The sequence below is a fragment of the Amphiura filiformis genome, chromosome 7, assembly GCF_039555335.1.
Source record: "Amphiura filiformis chromosome 7, Afil_fr2py, whole genome shotgun sequence".
NCBI classification, from domain to species: domain Eukaryota; kingdom Metazoa; phylum Echinodermata; class Ophiuroidea; order Amphilepidida; family Amphiuridae; genus Amphiura; species Amphiura filiformis.
In genome coordinates, this window is record NC_092634.1 from 70,157,488 (window position 1) to 70,177,375 (window position 19,888).

At 36.3% G+C, this 19,888-nt stretch overlaps 1 protein-coding gene across 2 annotated transcripts in view; it reads right to left on the bottom strand.

The window, feature by feature from the left end:
• Positions 1-14,945: 14,945 nt before the first annotated feature.
• The window catches only part of LOC140157560 (2-oxoisovalerate dehydrogenase subunit beta, mitochondrial-like), a 66,121-nt gene continuing 61,178 nt past the window's right edge, over positions 14,946-19,888 (bottom strand). For both annotated transcript variants that reach the window (XM_072180792.1, XM_072180793.1), the window contains exon 11: positions 14,946-16,024. The gene's annotated coding sequence lies outside the window, so the exon portion shown is untranslated. The remainder of the gene's footprint in view (positions 16,025-19,888) is intronic.

The window sequence follows — 19,888 nt, forward strand, 5'->3', positions numbered from 1 at the left end:
GGTCGGGTATTTACTCCGTTCGAAAAAGTTGTCCAGAAATCATTATTATTTGGCTGATTCCAGGGAATTTTCTAAAAACATTGCTTGAATAAATTATGCGTTCTTTCTGAATGGCTGACCAGAGGCCCAAATTTTGGCGTATGTGTTTCCGTCATTTCAGTGTCTGGGGATAATGGCGATATCACGGAAAATGTGATTTAAACACGATTTAGGCAAAATACAATATACTTGATTTTTTCGCCAAAATGTGGAAACAAATTACAATTTTTTGTGTTTCCCTGTGGAACATGGAACACACTGGCAACAAAAAAAGTTTAAATTTGTGGAATCACTAATTTCAAAATGGCAATATCACGGAAAATGCAATTTGAACATGATTTAGGCGAAATATGATATACTTGATTTTTTCGCCAAAATGTGGAATTAAATTCCAATTAAATTCCAATCTTAAGTCACTGAAATTCCAGTGTAGTAACTGAATTCCTTGCCCCTTTCCTCACAGGGAAGAAAGGGTTGCCCACTGCCCAGTCCATATCATAGAGACTCTTACATAACTTATGTTGCCAGTGTTTTATTATTTTTTGAGAAAAATGCAAAAATAGTCGCAAATTAATCAAAGGGTGTATATGGCATGACCATATATGGTTTCTTTTACCCTGAGCACCTGAATCCTGCATTAACAAATAAATGCTATTATTTTTTGGGGGATATAATTTTTTTCCCAAGGTGAAAAATTGTGTGTAAGGACCTGCAAAATACAATAAACTGTTTCTGTGTAATAATCATGAGCTATAAAGGGTGTAAAATTTCCAAATGACATGCAAAAATTGCTTGTCCCCACCCCCCTCTCAACCTGCCAAAAATTGCTTTAACCCCTCTCGGCCTACAAACAAATCGCCCGCCCCCCCCCCCCACCCCATGTATAAATTGGTTTGATTCCCATTTGCAAACCTTAATGGTCTATATATAGAATGTGAGGGCAGCAAGCAGGAAAATTTGCACATTTTAAAAGCATTTCGGTAATGTTTCCCTATAAAGCCTTTTTAGAGTATTTTATTTGAAAGGTGCCCATGAATGTATGCCAAAAATGGCTTGCCCCTCCTTTTGGCTCGCCAAATATTGCTTCCCCCCTTCGGCTTGCCAAAAAATCCCCTCCCTAATTTTTACCTTCCCCAGGGCCCATAATTATTATTGCACAGTCCCATGAAGGATGTCTTTGCTAAAACTGCAATGTTCATATAATTTTTTATAGGATATAAAGTATTGTAATGCTCTGCTCTGCTGTGGTCAAAGCTGGGGGGTATTCATCATTAACAGGGGCTGAGCAATATAATTATTATCTTGAAATATTTCTTGTAAACTGTCAATATGTAAGAGGGAAGCCAGTCAGGTGGTTTACAGGGGGAAGTTATTACATTTATTCATTATGTTATTTTACAAATAGGTGTCATTTTGTTTCCGACTGCAATAGTATTATGCAAATAGGAAATGATTGGAATATTAAATCAGCTTTGATGACCATATCAGGGCCCATATTGTGAAATGACTTTATCAAAACTGGGCAATGTGGCAATAACAAGCTTACTATTGCGATAAAGATTTAATTTAAATCTGATCAACCAGACATACCTATTTGACTGCATGTATCATAGACTGGTTCTATTTTGCAACAAGCGGCAAGCTCACGTAAAAGCTGACAACCAAATTATATTTTGGTTAATTTGCTAATAAAAGTTCTTTGTCAAGACCAAAGGAAAAACTTATGTTTTTCTGCTGACAGTTTCGCCAGAAACCTTCTGGCTTTCTCAAAGCGATTGATGTGGGAATTTGGTTGGTACATAGATGTGAAGGAGCTATGGTTGGTTGGTAGTAAGATCTGTCTGAGCATGAAACTGTTTTTCCCAATTTTTTCTATGAATTCTTTTTGTGTAGGCTCAATTTTTCGGTTTTTTTAGTGCTTATAATAATATAATTCTTAGAAATTCTTCTGTGGTAAAACCCAAGAAAGTTGAAGGTGGGTGTGTACAGGTAGGCATAATATATATGAAAGTTTCACAGTCTTTTGTATACATTTTAGTATGCCACTTTCTTTGTTGTATTTCCTATAAAGTGGCTGTACATTTAACAGTATAGGGTGTGCATGGCGTTAAGGGATCATTCACAAACACTTGTAATGGGGAGGGGGGGCTGATGCAAAAAGTGGGTCCTAAATATTTTATTTTGATCCGTCTGTAGGGGCTCATTAAAAAATCACCAAAATATTTTCTCGCAGAACCCCATACAAAAGAGTTTACACTATTTTGTATGGGGTTGACATACATTTTTCATGGCCAAAAGGTCTAGATAATATAATGCGAGCTACTAGTATGCAAATTACATAGGCCTATGATAAAATGTCACTTTCGTATGATTATGCACATAATTATTATACAGGCCAAAGATCATCATGTATGGGTCATTTCCGTTCTTAGCCTCCGGCATTATGTTGGCAAACCTTTCTTTTCCTTCAATCTCCATCTCCTTCCTTCGTCCTGCTGCTTCCATCACTTTCTTTTCCTTCCTCTATCTATTCTTCTCCTTTCTCATCCACCTTATTCTCCTCCTTCTCCCTCATCTCCTTTTTTCCTTTATGTTCTTCTAAACCTTTTCATCTTTTTATGTAACATACATCTAGGCCTATGTACTGGCCCAAATGGGATATGGCCTAAGTGGGACATAGCCTAAGTGGGCCCCCTTTTTGACATGAAAATTATGGGTCAACCCCATACAAAAGCATATAAACTCAATTTTCCCAGGAAAATTTGTGGTCATTTTTTTCAGGGCCCCCCCTTAGGAGGGTCAAAAAATTTCAGGGGCCCCTTTTTGCATCAGCCCCCCCCCTAACAAGTGTTTGTGAACGGTCCCTTGATTATTATGAATTACAGATGTTATATGACAGAAGGAAGCAGTTAACATGATTTTTTTGTCAATTGGTGTCACCACAGATAAGGCCCCTAACAGTCAATTTTGAGTTTCCCGTCACATAATTTCTGAAAACAAGTGAGGTAACTTTTTCATTATTCATTATTTGTCTGCCTTTCATTATATGACCAACACACATGTAAAATGTGTTGTTATTTGCCGCTCACTCACTTGAAGATGGATGTTTAGCCCAAATGAGATTCAAAAGTATACAAAGAGTCTGCAAGGTTGACAGCAATGTGTATGTTTTGATTTTGATTTTTCCACAAAAAGTAAAGGGATATTCGGTCGATCCTTCATGTAATTATTTCGTGTAATCTAATCCTAACTCTAACCCTAATCCTAACCCTAATCCTAATCATAACCCTAATCCTAACCCTAACCCTAATCCTAACCCTAATCCTAACCCTAAACTAACCCTAACTCTAACCCTAACCCTAACCCTAATTTCGTGTAAAATTACATGAAGGAATAACCGGATATTCATATTTTTTTTTGCAAATATAACCAGTTTTTATGGGTATTTTTTGGAAAATCACAATAATGAATTCAAGTGAGGGTCAGAAAATGAAGTGAGGGCGGGTGACAGGAAACTCAAAATCGACTTTCCTTGACCTAAGGCCAAAAAAAAAAAGTTGTTTGTTTGTCCTCCACCGCCCGCTCCTCAGATTAAGGCCTGACCAATATATTTTTTTTTTTTTTTTAAAAAAAAATAAAAATAAGTAAAATTCTTTTTTTTTTTTTTTTTCAGATTTGGAGTATCTCTGGACCTAGCTAGAGCTAAATACTAAGATCTTTCATGGTTGAACGTAAAAAAGTCCCCCAAAAACATTTTGTGTCTTCAATATGCAAAGTTATAACTTGTGTTCATGTCATAGTCTATTATTTTTAGTGACTTCAAAATACATTGGATTTGAAATCATTAAAAGACTATGACACGAACACAAATTATAACTTTAACTGCATATTAAAGAAACAGAATGTTGGTTTTTTTTTTTTCACCATGAACGATTGTGGCATTCAGGGTTTTCTTTAACGCACAAAACCACGCCAGTATTTACGCATTCAGGCACTTTGCTGACTCCTTCAAATCCAAAGTCCCAAAGTCCAACGCGTACAAAATCTTGAAAACGTACGCGTTCAGATATTGCAATATTTGAATAGAGAAACACCCGATATTGTTCATTTATTCTCGGCTTTTGGCATTTAGGACCTGGTCCCGATATGTAGGGCCCATCACATTTTGTCAGCATTAATCCATGTTTTAGTGATTGCGAGTCTCTAAAATGTGTCGGTTTGAAATCTTGCAAATTGGGTTCGGGTCCTTTTTTCTGTTCAAATGATGCACCAAATGTCTTCAATTTGACTTTAATTTTGCAAAATTTTCCCTCTCAGGCATGTCAGGGTTGAACATCCCCCTCAGACACCCCCATGCGTAGTGGTTAAACAAGTGACCATTTTCGCTTCTGCTTTCGACATTTGCCAATTTAGGTCCTATTTTTAACACAATTTATAAGCCTAATATGGAAAATGTGACAAAGAAAGGCTTCATGGACCGTCCATTTCACAATTTTCGGCTTTTCAGCTTAAATTTTACACAGTAATAGTGCCCAAATAATCGCTTCAATTAGGTCTTCATTTTGCCAAATTTTCCAAGTTCTGAGGGGGGAACATCACCCTGCGTAGTTGATAAACAAATGGCCACTTTCACTTCTGCTTTCGACATTTGCCAATAATGTTTAACGCAATTTATAGGCCTACCATAATAGGGAAAACTTGCCGTCCGAAGGCTCCATCATGATCATGTCCATGGACTGCTCAATTCAACAATTGTTCGGCTTTTTTAAACTAAAATTTTACACATTAATAGTGCCAAAATGATCCACCAAATTGCTTCAATTAGGTCTTCATTTTGCAAAAGTTTCTTACTTGATCCAGCACCTTTTGGCGAAAGAATAAGTTTATGGTACAAAAAAATTTGCCATTGTTGAAATATGGTGCATAAGTGGAAAAAAATCGTGCTAAGCGCGCAAAAAGTGCACGTTTGGTCTAAAATGACCAAACATGAGGTTAATTTGGTCAGAAACCCACATACAGGCGTCAACATTGGGGGCTGAATGTATGGACCACCCCTGGTAAAATATTGGGGGAGATCCCCCCCCCCCAGATCTACGCCTATGGTTCCAAAAACAAACATATTGTTAAAAATGTCTTCAAAAATAATATTATAAAAATACCCCTTGGGCAATGTTTTTGACTCCTTCAGAGCAAAAATTCACAATTGAAAGGGTCAAAAATTTTTGAAAATACCCCTTCAGCAAAATGCTTAAAGAAAACCCTGGTGGCATTTAGCTCTAGCTAGGTCCAGGAATACGCCTAAATCCAAAAAATTTTTTTTTTTAAAAAAAAAAAAAATCCGCCCGCCCGTACGTTCTCTTTCAAAGCTGTGGAGGACAAACAAACAATTTTTTTTGGCCTAATGGAACACATTTGGTGTCACACACAGCTGTTGGGAGTATAGACAAATTCACATTTAAAAATGTACTTTTAACCTTCTATTCAAGAGTAGAGCATGTGCCCTTTTCTATTTACGGTATTTAGATTAAAGGCCATTCAGTGATTTGCTTATCCGGACGATTGTAAAAATCATGAACATTCAGATTTTGGTACGTTTGTCATTGTCATAGATGTCACATGTGCCAGGGGCTATTTTAACGTGCCTCACTGTCACGTTCGTGCAATGAGATAAAAGTGTTGATGAAGTAGAGTGCGTTTCAAAAATTAAAAAATTGACATTTTTACCTGAATGTGACCGTAAGAAAGGCTCTACCATTGTCTACTATTAAAGCATATCTACACGGATTGTTAATTGTCACTGTACGAATATTTTATCTCGACACGTACGTGACAGTGAGGCACGTTAAAATAGCCCCTGACATGTGCTAACATCCCGGTGGGTTCAGTCTTTACTGAGGATGTACGCATGATGGGTCCAATTAGGGGTACTTTTCAAGAAATATCCGCAGAATTTTCGAGGACAAAATTGTTTGTGATTGTCCAAATTAGGGGTGTTTTGGAGCGTTTTACCGCTACAGTTTTTTTTTGTATTTTTTCTGTCCGTTTTTTAGCAGTTCCACACAAAAATTGATAGGGTATTTTTTTCCGAAAAAAGTTATCCTCTGTGAAATAGGGGGAAAATTCAAAAGCGTCCTTGAAATGGTACAAATATGGGTATTTATTTTGGAAAAATGTCCTTGATTCCTCGTGATAAGGGGGTGAAATGAAAATGCGTCCTCAAAATGATAAAAATAGGGGAGGTATTTGGGGGCAAATTTTCCTTGATTTCGCGCAAAATAGGGGGTATATTTGCTGCAAATGTCCTTGATTCCCCATGAAATAGGGGGTCATTTTCAAATCCTGGAACGGTCATACGTCCTACCTTTAAATATAAACTGAACCCACCGGGGCTAACATAGCCTGCTAGTGGTTCAACCGAAAACCGTGTATTTAACAAATAAGGCATTTACATGAATTTGTAATTTATGTATAGAAATTAGCTACATGTTTTTGAATGGGGCTTCAACTTCATCAATACCTGCTGTTTTCTTCATTTTTTGCCAAATTTTTCATTTCAATAATACCAAATGAAAATTTAAATGATTTATCCTTCACTTTTATGCAATTTAGAAACAAATTGAAACCACAAAACTGCTCAACAGTTCAAATCCTGACAAATTGAATACCACAAGACAGTATGGCACTGCACAGTAGATTTAGTGTCAAAGTTTGGCCATTTGAAAAATAATCTAAAATCAATATACCCCACACACAATAGTTTAATAGGTAAAAGAGCTGCAGTTTAAGCCACACATGCAAAAGGTCTATTAAAATCTGCAAAAGGTCTCCACAAAAATCTGCAAAAGGTCTTTGTCTGTAAACAATATCAAAATTGGGTCAATTGTTCACAAATTTGATAAATATACCCCAAATCATGAACTTCTGTGAAATTTGTTAACAAATATGACCCACAAATCAATTGCATAGTGGACAAAGGCATTCTCTTAAAAGGTCTGCATTTGGAAAATCTGCACTCCCCCAACAAAAAATTCTGGTTAGGGGCCTGCCTATGGGGGATTGACTTTGGATTCGCAATTCTTGAGTCACGCCAATACTTGAATGACTGTGTGAACACACTGCATGCCCAGGTGTCCTAAGCCAAGATCATGGTCACAGTATAGTACATCCTTTGTCATATAATTTAGATGTCTTTGTCAAGTTTGCAAAATTCTCTGCAAAAAGGGCAGACCCAAACACAAAGAGTGAATACACCGGAAATACCTGTGTTGAATAACCATAAAAATTACAAAGTTATGAAAATACTCTAAGTGATGTGATCAAGCCTATCACTGGCTTCTAAGCTGTCCTCTGATACCTATATAGGCGCCACGGTTTGAGAATGGGGCTAGTTCTAATCAAGCCAAAATGAGGCTAATGACGCTATTAAAACACCCGGGGGGGGGGTCAGTCCCATTGTGGCCTGTACACCATCCGCGATAATGAAAACGCGTAAAAGGGTAGTTTTTTGGGTAGGCACGATCTGCAGCGTATGGTGTTTAGGGTATCAAAAACATGAAAAAACAGAAAAAAGGGTAGCAAAATTGCAATGGCTAATACGCGGAAATGAAATTTAGGGTATGAAATTTGCTGCAAGGAATAAAATCCCTGTTTAGGGTATCGTTTTAGCCAAGGGTTAAATCCTTGTTTAGGGTGCTTTTCAAAAGTTGATTATCGCGGATGGTGTACAGGCCACAATGGGAGTGACCCCCCTCCCCCCCGGGTTAAAACAGTATACACCTCCCACAATGCATCTCTTCCATTTTAATTTTCTGTACTGATTTGCTATCTATTGTAACCCAGTGAGGGGGACATGTGTATTGCAAGCAAGTAAACAAAAGCAAGTAAAAAGGGTCTTTTTTCACAGTCTTTTTTTCTCATTTAGTGTATCAAAAACAACAAAAATGGGTAAAAATTGCGCAGATGTTAGTTAAGGGTAGCTAAATTTGGCACCAAGATGCCAACAAAAATTAGTTGAAAAGAAGGTTAAATTCTAGGTAAAATTATATTCATAAACTCCTCAAAATATGTGCTTGTTCACCGGTTTTTCTTCAGGCCTCTTGACTGATTGCTACCGGACCATAATCGCTTAGGGTACTTTTTAAATCTCCATATCAGTACATGGGTGATATACAACTTGAAATACAAGTGCAACAGAAGTGCAACATGGGTTCATAGTGACCCCCCCACTGGCTACGCCACTGGCATTTACATAAAAAGTTCTTCCTCATTTTGCTAAAATCTTAAACTTGACCTTTTATAAACATTGTCCTTATTTTGCTGAGTCCTTGTAAATATTACAAAACTACTGACCATGACCTTCCATTTGACAAGCACTGATAATAAGGGCCTAAGCAAAAGTTATTGGCAAATATATGAGCTAGGTCAGATGTAACTAATTGGACAAAAGAAAACCCATCCTGATTTACCTGGGTTAATTGGTGGTATTACATTAAAGGGACAGTCACTAAATTTATATATGTTGAACTTCTCACAAGCAGAGTAAGACATGGCCCAAATGGGAATGGAAAAATAGTGAGATATTTCTAAATGGATCTGGACCAAATAAGATTGATCTAAATGGATCTGGACCAAGTGAGATGGAACTAAATGGGTCTGGACCAGGTAGGATTGGACTAAATGGGTCTGGACCAAGTGAGACTGGACTAAATGGGACATGACCCAAATGAGATTTGACAAGTAAATGGGTCTGGACCAAGTGAGACTGGACCAGGATTGGACCAGTGGAGTGATACTGCCAACATAGCAGGCGACAGATAGCTATTAGTATTAGGGACCGTTCACAAACACTTGTAAGGGGGGCCTGATGCAAAAAAAAATTATCGCGAAAATTTTTGGGGACCCCTTTACAGACCTCAAAAATTACAGGGCCCCCCCTTTTTGACATGAAAATTATCGGTCAACCCCATAGAAAAGCATATAAACTCAAGAAAAATTTGTGGCCATTTTTTTCAGGCCCTTAGAGGATCAAAAATTTTCCCCCCCTTAGAAGGTTCAAAAATTTTCAGGGCCCCCTTTTTTGCATCAGGCCCCATTTGTGCTTGTGAACGGCCCCTTAGCAGAATGAATAGCTACAAATTATTTGCAATTAAAAAAAAATGAAACAAAAATGTGTGCATTTTGTTTTAATCAAAATATGACATTAATGCTTGTCAAGTGAATGACAAAGTTATAGCAGGTGACAATAAGGAAATGTTCCATTTTTTGTTCATGTCTTAGACCCTGTTCACATTAGAAAATTTCTTCATTCGACGAAGATAAGTTAATCTGGATTAACTAAATAAGCAAGTGTACACATTACACGCTGAACGAAGACCGAACGAAGACATTGCACTGTACACATTTCATGAAAATTAACGAAGCTCGATGAAGCTATTAACGCCTGGCTATTATTAAAGCCGGCGAAGGTCACTTGTCACAAGATCACTTTCCTTCGTCGAACGAAGCGAGCGTACACATTATAAAATTAGCTTCGTCGAACGAAGTATTCCTTCGTCGAAACAACCTTTTTAGCTAACGAAGCAATTTTAATCTTCGTCGAAGGAAGAAAATTGTGTACACATTAGGAAAAAATGATTTTTAATCTTCGTTCGAGGTTTGTCGAAAGAAGAAAATTTCCTAATGTGAACAGGGTCTTAAATGCTTATTTGTTTGAGCGAGACAAAATATATTGCACCAATAATCTCTTTGCACCTTTAATCAAGGCTGTGGATCTGACCCTTTCAAATACTGACTAGGAATGATGAATGTGTTGTTATTTACAGACCTCAATCAACGAGGCCAAAAATGTGCCTTCAACCTAATTAGTGCCACTCACTCTTGTACACAAAAGACCCCTCCTGCATAACCTGCCTGGGCTGCATATAAAATCTATGGTTTCTTTTGTCTATGGCCCCTCCCCTAATATGCACCCCTGTGGACTTTTCTGATTTCCAGTACATCAAATTACACAATGCTTTGAAGGCCCCAGCAAACATAAAATGTTTTAAAGAATAAAGGTATTGTTTTTAGCCACTGGAGTGCATCTATTGTCTCATGTAACACAGGCGACATCATTATTTTAAGTAAAACTTTAAAATTCTTCTTCACGTTTTCAAAGTACTAAATGGACTGTCACCGATCTATCTCACTGACTACATCATTACCTACATTCCACCTAGGAAAGGCCTCCGCTCTGGGCTGGATATTACTCGCTTTGTCATCCCCAGGAGTAATAGAAAAATTGGTGATGGTTCATTTAGTGTGTCTGGTCCAACCCTCTGGAACCTGTTACCAGCTACCCTACGCACTGCTCTCACAGTTGAATCTTTCATAAATGGTCTTAAAACATATATTTTCTAATGTATTTTGCTGTTGTTATTTTTTGTATATTTGTAAAGCGCAATGTTCATATTTTTGGTATTGCGCAATATTAAGCGCCGTTGTTATTCGCCGAGTTGTTTTACGCCAAAAATAATGATGTTGCCCGTGTTTTACGAGACGATAGATGCACGACAGCTGCTAAAAACAATACCTTTAGTCTCATTCTTAAGGTGGTTATGGAGGCATTATAAAAGTGCTCTAAACATGTTTTAAACAGATTAATTGAGTAGAGCAAAGTACACTGATCAATATGCCTTTTGTTTGGAGTCAATCGGACATACGGTTATCAAAATATATCAATTTATATTTTCTTTGTATCTTATTGTTTTTATCAATAATCAATCAAGTTAATGAGCTAAAATGTCTGGAGAAGCTCATTTACATATAATTTTTGCCAATATTTTGCTAAAAATCCATGCATAAATGTTCAGGGTACTTTTATTTTGCATAATTTTGCCCTGAAACTTGGTCAAAGTGTTTCTAATATGTTCTAATGTATTATATAGTGAAGCCACCCCCTAATTTGCATATTTGCATAATTAATTAGCATTTATGCAAATTAGCTCATTAATTATGCAAATATGCAAATTAGGGGGCGGCTTCACTATATAATACATTAGAACATATTAGAAACACTTTGACCAAGTTTCAGGGCAACAGTATGCAAAATAAAAGTACCATGAACATTTATGCATTGATTTTTAGCAAAATATTGGCAAAATTGTACCTTTACAGTCCTTTTAGCTCATTAACTATATTGATTATTGACAAAAACAATAGGCTGCAAAGAAAATATAAATTGATATATTTTGGCAACCGTATGTCCGATTTGCTGCAAACAAAAGGCATATTAATAAGTGTACTTTACCCTACTCAATTAATATGTTTAAAACATGCTCAAAGCATTTTCTAATTTCTAGAAAATGCATCCAATACCACCTTAAACACTTCAATTCAAATAGAAATATCGTAAGTACTACAAATTTTAATCACATTAAATCCTACATTTTACAAGGAACTACCTAGGCCTTAAAATCGATCAGTCCCGTTGTTGCTATGCATCTCCGATTGGTACAAATAGCGAGTATGTGTATCGCGTTGATGCACACACGCTAACCCGAATGATATCATGTAATATCACACGGGTAAGAACCAATAAGATTGCAGGAACGTTCTCAAGTGTTTAAGAACAACATTAAATGTCGGGTAAAACGTTTTGTATGAAAACACACTACAACAGCATTTTTGAAATGTTGGTATGTTATTGTTGTTATGTTTAATTGAAAAATTTATTTTGCAAACATTTTTTTTTGTTAACACTTAAATAAGATTATGTTAGAATATTTTGCTGTAAGTGTTCAAACCTGTTTTTGAATGTTATTGTTATGAAAAGTTTTAATAATCCAACATTGAAATGTTTTCTGGCAAGCTTTTTGCGAATAATGTCAAAAACGTTTGTGTTTGCTGGGGCATGCCTCCTCGTTTCTAATACTGTTGGCAATTGCAACATCTAAAATGCTCTTCTATGCTTTGTGGATAATTTCTAGGCTGTATAAAAACCAATGGACAAAGAAAAAGAGCAACACTATCTCCTTCAGTTATATTGCTATCAATTTATTATACTTACATTTTTTATACAAGTTTTTTAAAATAAATGTACTGTGTGTCTGACTGGTTTTTGTTAAATACAAAGTGCAAAGATTCCATAAACATGATACACAGATTTTTACATATTTTTGGTTCAAAATTGGGATCACTTGGACATGTGCTGCATGTGATATTTTAACAGGCTACAGCCATATAGGGTTAGACTTTGGTGCTCTTACTCTTATCCTGTGTATTGATCATAATTGAGTGGCCCAGTATAAAAACGGTCAATGGCACATTTTTCGTCATTGGGAGAAATCGGCACTGTAAATGTACGAATGTTCAATAAAATACATAAGAAATTTGATGCTTAAAAGATTAAATTGACAACATTCCCAAGTTACATACATGATGTGTTGTTTGTATGGATGACCTTTGGTGACCTTTGACATTTTTCAACAGCGCCCTCTATTAGTGAGATATAAAGAAACTAGATGCCATCTGATAATCAACTCCACACAGCCCATGATTTGTAGTAGCGCATTAAGGTTGCTTCATCTGGTGCCTTTATCGGGACTTTTACTTGGCAAAAATCAACTTTTCTACACGAAGGTATTGTTGACATGGTGTCTTCACAAGACATGTGTTCTGAAATTTGAATGGTCAAGGACAACTTGTAAACAAACTGTTTGTGAGTTTGATTGACAGGTGACACAAGACTGGAACTAGTTTCTTCATTTCTGGCCCCCATAATAAACACATGTATTACAATAGAGTCCAATTAACTTACTGTGACCAGTTTATATAAAGTGCAGCCACAGGCAATGGTTATGGTTGGCAAACACAGATACCTGGTTAAAACATTTCAACATTTCTTACAAAACATGATAACTTGTCTTTTTCAATGATAAAAATGTGACACAATCAAGAGAAAGGAGTCTAATATTGATTTTGAGATATTGGCAAAGAAAGTGTTAGAATTCTTTTGTTTTATATTGTTTTCAGTGATTGATAAATGAACGTTACTTTGCAAATAAAAGTCGTAAAAGTCAGTTTATGAAAGCTCTTTAGAAACATATGTATAACTCATTTTTGACCACGGTCAACATGTGACTCATTCCCCTTGATCATGTCACAAATTACATTAACGTTTTGCGACATTTGAAAATATTTAAAAAAACATTTGCATTGTATAATCTTTGTATTACCCAACTGCCAACTTGGTACACCCTTTTGAAAATATTGATTACCACTTCTGCCCAATGGGGTAAATGTTTCTTAACTTTTTTTTGACATTATTACATACCGTATTTTGTCAAATAAACGCCCCCGGGGGCGTTACATTTTCCCAAGGGGGGGGGCGGCGTTTATTAAAGGTCAATTTTAGAACGATAATTCCCGTTAAAATCATTAGGTAAACTAAAAACACACGCTAAAATGACGAACTATGAACTAGAAACACGGACTTCTGGCTCACTTCCGGGTTTCTGATCCAGATTTTCGCCAATTATTGACGCTATTATCGACCATGTGCGCAACTTGGTAAGCTTACTACACAAGATAGCATGGAAATATTGGCATTTTTGAAACATCTTGGTTGAAAAAAGTGGTGGGGGCGTTTATTTGAGGGGGGGGGGGTGGCGACTATTTGACGAAATACGGTACATCTTGAAAAGAAAAACAAAACAGAATAAACCAATGACTTGTTCATAGAATAGAATAATATACAAATATTAAATGTTTATGAGTTCAATGGTAAGAATATAATAATGGGTTGAAATATGGATGGACTGTTCTATTATGGAACACTTCATATTTCACCAAATGAAAACATTTTTCCATTGAACGAATAAAAACATTCAAAATTTGTTTTATATAACTCAGTATAAATTCCTTTTCTTCCACTTAATTTTATAAATCCCCAGGAAAATAAAATAAATGAAAAAAATAAATATCTAAACAACACCCATACCTACAATGGTTGAGTCGAGGTAAGGCCAAAACAAAAAAAAGGTTGTCTCAAAGCTCACGAGAAATTTAAAAACAAATGCGAAATGCGATTAAAAAAAAAAAAAATTTATTCCCGACTTTTTCATGGTATTTTGAGAAAAAGTTTTTTCTGGAAAAACTATAAAAAAAAATCTTTGAAATAAAAAAAATTTCCGCATTTCTTTTTTGTCAAATTGCGCCATTTTACAAATGCGCGTACAAGCTTTGAGACAAACCTTTTTTTTTTGCCTAATCACAACGAGTGCTATACGCCCGCGTTTGTCAGCATTGCCATGGTAGCTGTGCGTGAGTGCAATGGAAATGGATTATTGTTGTCCCATAGTCTTTTTGCTAAAAATAGCAAAAATAATCAAAAGTGATTAGCCATACAAGTTATATAAAATAGAATAGTTCACAATGGCAATAGAAGAGATCAGATGAAAAAGGCTACAACAAAGGAGTCGTCATTACTGATGTCATTTCTTAAAGCCCTCTATCATCAGGCTGCCTTGTCTTAATATTGTTAAGGCCCTTCATATTAAATTCTTAGTTTACTGTTAACGCCCGCGTCCAAAATTGAAAATTGCAAAATATTTAATTATTTTATTTTTATTTTGGATTTTGTCCTTTAAAATAACTTTTAATGACTTTTACTTGCTACTTTCTAACATGAATCATATCAACAGTAATGATGAATAAACAAACAGCATAACTGCACCTGATACTATGTGTAAAAGTAAGCATATTAATAAAATAATTAAATGCCGACTCCCGTCAAAACGGTTTGATAATTGGTTGCGATAACTAATACTAAATAAAGAAAATAATAGATAATTAATAATTAATAATTAAAAGTCACCTCGTACTATTTTTAAAATCTTGAACAGTAAACTCAGAATCAATTGTGAAGGGCCTAATGAGTATTAACAATAATTATATAGGGAGAGTCACTAATCAGGTGATCAAAATATGAACACCCTGAGAAGTAAAATAATACTCAACAATATATTGATGAAAAATAACGCAAGGTAACCATGGCATTTATCTTTTTTATGTTTACAACTCTTCAATTTAATACTGAAATACAACACTGGTTTTATAATGCCACTGTACATTTATAATAATAAATAAAACAAAAATATAAGCTTTTCTCTTGCCTTGCAGATGACGGATGATGTCGTACAATGTACGAGGCTGTCAAAAAATAGTTGATTATCAAGTAAAACTTCAAAAATACTTCACTGGGGGTTGTTTTATTTTTTATACGTTTTTGAATTCCATAGGATAAGAATGCAAAAAACATTTGTCACAGCAATCTTGGATTTTTTGGCTTTGTATTTCAAAATCACATGTAAACCAATGGAGAATTGAACATCCCTACAGATCCTGCCTGCACTATGGACCACAATGGCCTCATCCCAATGCCATAGTTCAATAAGCTCAATTAAGCAACCATAGAGCAAAATTTGACCTCAAGTTGCAGAGTATGAGTTTGTGTACCCAAATTTTCAAAGGTCATTCAATGAATGTGCAACTGTATTGGGGTTAATGAAATGTGCCCTGATAGATGAGCATGTTGTGGATCCTAGTGCTGGCCACTCACTAACTTTCTGCAGGAATCATCACAACTGTTTAAAAAAATATCATTTTATGGTTGAATTAGCTCTCAATAAATCGCGCCGGATTTAAAATAATGCCCTCTGTGTATGTTGCAGCATTCACTATTGCATGTCTTTGGTTCTGAGAAGGGGGAGGACTTCATTGAGTGGGACACAGAGGGTAATGCTACAGTGTACAGTATCACCTCATCCCATTCTATTATCTTTCCTAAAAATGATCAATATCATTTCGCTTTGACTAAAACAGTTTCTTACTCAGCTCTTGTACTTGTTCCAGCTTGTGGGAGTTGACCATGGTGAAGTGACACAGGTAGACTACGTGAAGGAGACACGATGTGAAGGAGAGACTGGTCACATTCCATTGTTTTAATCTGTATATAAAGAAAATAGAATAGAACGATTCTTGAATGTAATATGTTGTAAACATTCTTGTCATTTGTTTTTACTCAGCTTCACTGTATCCTGCACTGGGTCACTCCAGTTGAAATCCATACAACCCCTATTCTCTTGGTCAGGGTTGTACCATCTATTGCACTTACCCTGGGGGCACGGTGGCGCAGCGGTACGGGCTCTACCTCGCAATCAGAGGGTTGCGAGTTCGAGCCCCGGCGGTGCCATCGTGTTGTGCACTTGGGCAAGGCACTTTATCTCACTTGCCTCTCTCTACCCAGGGGTGAAATGGGGAGCTGTTAGGGATATTGTCCATTGAGCCGCCTAAAGGTATGAGCATGCCTTGGGCATTGTATGGCAGCTGACATATTCTAACGACGGCGGAATAAATGTAAAGCGCTTTGATACACATGAAAGGCGCTATATAAATGTCAACATTTTTTTTTTTTTTTTACCTACTTCTCTGTTAAAGGGAACATCCTCGCAAAATCCTAGTCTGTCCACATAGAAGTACAAAGTAAATAAATAGACCTCGGAAATCGGTATGAGAATAATTATTTCGGTGCAATGCGTGTGCAAATGCTTCTTTAGTTTAGCGCCCCAATTGCGGCGCGATTTATACTTGCCGAGCGCACTACGCACTTTATGCGTTGCATGTTTTAACACGCAGTGCGTGTGACGCAAAGCATCGACCTCCGATGTCACAGATTTGGTTTGTACTTTGGCAACTTTCTCAGCACAGAAAACATTGAGTACAACAGTAAGGGCGCAAGATGGAATAGCCAAATCATGGCAAAAACAACCAATACAAAGAAGCTATCTATTGCAAGTGACGTCATGCCGACTGACCGATGGAAGACACGACCTAAATTGCCCACACAGGGGGTGTACATTTCAAATGGATTCACCCATTCAGGTAAACCCATTTGAAATGTGTGTAAGATTATGTGGGTGTATGGAGTTCAACTGGAACAGCCCAATTTCTTTTCAGATGTACTGTAAAAGTGAACATTTCTGTATCAATTTTCATGCTCCACAAAGAAAACCTGAAACTAATGATAAACGTAAGCTCAAATTATTTCAACTTCTTGGAAGTATCAAAATTATTGATTCATTAATTATTGATCAAAATTATCAAAAATCACCCCTTGTACAGTAACTGACATTTTTTATCATACAGTTGGTAGTAATGTAATTCAATTTGCCCCTTATTCTAGGTAACCATGGCTAACTTAGAGGCAGTATTCGAAATGTGCCAAACTAGAGAATTTCACAGTTTTTGAGTTGCACGGTTCTTGATGCACACAAAGCATCGGCTGCCTTGACACGCATCATTTTAACTGGGGCGATTTTACTTTGAGCTGGGTTGAAAAATAAAATTATAAAGAATTTTTTGCAACAAAAACCTCTAAGGGAAATTTGAAGACCAGTTCCAAGAAATTGCACTCGCATCCCCAGATGGACGGAAATTTAACAAGAGCACCACTGGTGCTGTAGCTCATTTGTTATGGGTTATGGTCAGGAATACCATGCATAGCTATGTATAGCCATGCATAGCTATGTATAGCCATGCATAGCTATGTATAGCCATGCATAGCTATGTATAGCCATGCATAGTTATGTATAGCCATGCATAGTTATGTATAGCCATGCATAGCTATGTATAGCCATGCATAGCTATGTACAGCCATGGATAGCTATGTATATAGCCATACCAAATTTGCATATTTTACAATGAAAACCTACTGGAATTTGAAAAATTGCTACCCCTCCACCAAATCACTTCACTGTAAGCCTTACCAGTACCATTGGACATACAGAGGGCCGATGAGCAAAGGACAGGCAGCTGACTGCAACAATATAACATGATTATGTCTTGTTCTATTTATAAATGATATTTGCTTAAATGTTTCCAAAGTCAAGTACATGAATCGGTCTTTGAACTTGTTGATATGGGAACAATACCTGACACCTCTATTAAGGGGGCACTAAACCATCAATCAGTGCCCAATCAGGACACCGACAGATTTGGTTGGGAATTGTGATTTTCTGGCTTGACATCCCCTCTGAAGGATGGACTACTCTCATGGTTCATATGTACCTATAGCTTCAAATGCACCATGGGGAAAGTAGAAGTCTGAGACTTTTTCCCCACATCAGTACCCTTCCTTGCAAGTTACCACTGCCAGGAATCAGAGGATGATTTAAGCACTTCCCAGCAAGTCTTGCGGTTAGCACAGCTGTGTGAGTGAACATGACGCCACTGCCCGCCCACTGCATACACACGTGCATGGTTAAATTTGAATTTGGACAGATATATTTACAATAAAAACACCTTCTAAAGGTTGGTCGATTTCACATTTTATGTTATCTACAGAAGGTGTGGATTATCCTTCATGCATACATCACTTTAGATCTGAAATCGACCAACTAATAATGACACACGGGCAATTCTAAAACAACATCTTTTGCACAGAGTTCAATGGGATTTGAAAAGTAAAGTGGCAGTTGAAACTCTAGTGATAACACTTTTACAGTGCATGATGGGGCTTCCTTAAATCATCCTCTGGCCAGGAATTGAACATTTATATATGAATAAAATATTATTATAAGAACACAATATTATTACCGGTATTAATACCTGTATCATTAGTACATGCAATAGTCCCACAGCAAATGAGATTTTTCACAATACCTTAAATAAAAACAACTGATGCGCAGTCATTAACCTCTAATTGATAATGGCCTATTTATGATTCCTGATTATGGATAAGTAACACAAAATATTATCACTAGGATCCACAACATGCTCATCTATCAGGGCACAGTTCTTTAACCCCAATACATTTGTACATTCATTGAATGACCTTTGAAAATTTGGGAACAAAAACTCATACTCGGCAACTTGAGGTCAAATGTTGCACTACCACTGTTTAATTGAGGTTATTGAACTATGCCATTGGGATGAGGCCATTGTGGTCCATAGTGTATGTACAGAGCATCTGTGATTGTCACTTTATGAATAGCTAGCTGGTCATCAACCCCGTCAACAATCCTGCTGAATGTACAACATTTGAACGAACAATGCTCAACAATGATACTGATAAAGCAACCCATAAAAGATTGCTTGCTTGTCCTTTTTATTTTTTATTTCATTCAAAATCTTGAATTATTCCATCGAAAAAAAATGTCCGACATGAAGATGTTTAAGGGAAGGGGTATGAACGTTTGGACAGTATTTATTTTGGGACATTAGAGCACATCAGGCATATCGAATTGCATTCTGAATACGAAGAATGTCCTTCTGATATCAAATAATTTTGATTTTTTGAAATTCGCAATTTAATACACATTTTATGGCAAATCATTAAAAATTGATATTTTTGATATTTAGCAGTACTCGAAGTAAACTTTACAAATCTGATGATTTATACTTAAAGTGTATGTAGGTGGGATGAAAAGCCGATGAGCAATTGAAAATTGTGACCTTTCGTATTGGAGATATGGATTTTTTTCCCCAAAACACCAAAAAAAATTAGGTCTTTTTTGGAAAAAAATCCAGATCTTCAATATGAAAGGTCAAAATTTTCAATTGACCGTCGGCTTTTCCTCCCAGCTACATACACTTTAAGAACATATCATTAGATTTATATAATTTACTTCGAGGACTGTTATATATCAAAAATTTGAAAAATATCAAATTTTTATAATTTGTCATAAAATTTGTATTATATTGTGATTTTCAAAAATGAAAATTATTTGATATCAGAAAGACATGCTTCAGTATTCAGAATGCAATTCGATAGGTCTGAGGTGCTCTCACGTCCCACAAGAATACTGTCGAA